The sequence below is a fragment of the Numida meleagris genome, unplaced genomic scaffold, assembly GCF_002078875.1.
Source record: "Numida meleagris isolate 19003 breed g44 Domestic line unplaced genomic scaffold, NumMel1.0 unplaced_Scaffold524, whole genome shotgun sequence".
Lineage (NCBI taxonomy): Eukaryota > Metazoa > Chordata > Aves > Galliformes > Numididae > Numida > Numida meleagris.
In genome coordinates, this window is record NW_018364740.1 from 9,274 (window position 1) to 11,658 (window position 2,385).

Genomic DNA, 2,385 nt, shown 5'->3' on the forward strand with positions numbered 1-2,385 from the left:
CATGCACACCCCATGCACCCCATGCATGCACACACCCCATATCCACGTGCACCCCATGCACCCCATGCACGCACACACCCCATAGCCTTGCACACCCCATGCACCCTGTGCACGCACACACCCCATATCCACATGCACCCCATGCACCCCATGCACGCGCACCCCATGCATGCGCACCCCACGCACCCCGTGCATGCACACACCCCATAGCCATGCACACCCCATGCATCCCGTGCATGCACACACCCCATATCCACATGCACCCCATGCACCCCATGCATGCACACACCCCATAGCCTTGCACACCCCATGCACCCCATGCATGCACACACCCCATATCCACATGCACCCCATGCATGCACACACCCCGTATCCATATGCACCCCATGCATGCACACACCCCATAGCCATGCACACCCCATGCATCCCGTGCATGCACACGCCCCATATCCCTATGCACCCCATGCATGCACACACCCCATAGCCATGCACACCCCATGCACCCCATGCATGCACACACCCCATATCCACATGCACCCCATGCACGCACACACCCCATATCCGTATGCACCCCATGCATGCACCCCATGCACCCCATGCATGCACACACCCCATAGCCATGCACACCCCATGCACCCCGTGCATGCACACACCCCATATCCACGTGCACCCCATGCACCCCATGCATGCACACACCCCATAGCCATGCACACCCCATGCACCCCATGCACGCACACACCCCATAGCCATGCACACCCCATTCATCCCGTGCATGCACACACCCCATATCCACATGCACCCCATGCATGCACACACCCCGTATCCATATGCATCCCATGCATGCACACACCCCATAGCCACGCACACCCCATGCACCCTGTGCATGCACACACCCCATATCCACGTGCACCCCATGCACCCCGTGCATGCACACACCCCATATCCATATGCACCCCGTGCATGCACCCCATGCACCCCATGGATGCACACACCCCATATCCACATGCACCCCATGCACCCCATGCATGCACACACCCCATAGCCACGCACACCCCATGCATGCACCCCATGCACCCCATGCGTGCACACACCCCATATCCATGCACACCCCATGCACCCCATGCATGCACACACCCCATATCCACATGCACCCCATGCACCCCGTGCGTGCACACACCCCATATCCATGCACACCCCATGCACCCCATGCATGCACACACCCCATATCCACGCACACCCCGTGCACCCTACACCCATGCACACCCCACGCCGACCCCACACCCACCCCTGCCCCACACAGACCCCATCGCCACCGGTTCCCGCTGCCGAGCGCGGCCCCGTTTCCCACGTGGTGCTGCTCCCTCCCTGCGCCCCATAGATAACGCCCCGTGCTGCTGCTATGGGGTGATAGTGGGGGGCTGCAACTGTCACCGGGGCTGGGAGCCCCCACCTGCCCTCCCCCCGTTTGTGGGGCCGGTCCCAATGTCCCCATGGGCAGAGGTTGTGGCTTTGGGGTCCTGGCTTTGGGGTCGTGGTGTTCGGGTCGCGGCGTTGGGGTAATGTGCCGGGGTCGTGACTTTGGGGTCATGGCCTTGAGCTTCTGGCTTTGGGGTCGTGGTTTGGGGGGGTGGCGCTGGGGTCCTGGTTTTGGGGTCTTGGCATTAGGGTTGTTGGTGTTGTGGTCGTGGCTTTGGGGTCGTGGCTTTGGGGTCGTGGCTTTGGGGTCATGGCTTTGGGGTCCTGGTTTTGGGGTCCTGGTTTTGGGGTCCTGGTTTGTAGGGTCCTGGCTTTGGGGTCCTGGTTTTGGAGTCCTGGTTTTGGGGTCTTGGTTTTGGGGTCATGGCTTTGGGGTCCTGGTTTTGGAGTCCTGGTTTTGCGGTACTGGCACCGGGATCATGACTTTGGGCTCATGGGTTTGAGTCATGGCATTGGGGTCCTGGTTTTGGGATCATGGTTTTGGGGTCCTAACTTTGGGGTCCTGGTTTTGGGGTCCTGGTTTTGGGGTCCTGGTTTTGGGGTCCTGGTTTTAGAGTCCTAGCTTTGGGGTCTTGGCTTTGAGGTCCTGGCTTTGGGGTCTTGGTTTTGGGGTCCTGGTTTTGGGGTCTTGGTTTTGGGGTCCTGGTTTTAGAGTCCTAGCTTTGGGGTCCTGGCTTTGAGGTCCTGGCTTTGGGGTCTTGGTTTTGGGGTCCTGGCTTTGAGGTCCTGGTTTTGGGGTCCTGGCTTTGGGGTCATGCTGTGGGGTGGTGGCCTTGGGGTGCCCCCGGCGCTGAGCACCGTGTCCCGCTGTAGATGGGTGCGCGAGTTCCTCAATGACGAGAACAAGGGGCTGGACGTGCTGGTGAACTACCTGTCCTTCGCCCAGTGCGCCGTCATGTGAGTGGGGGC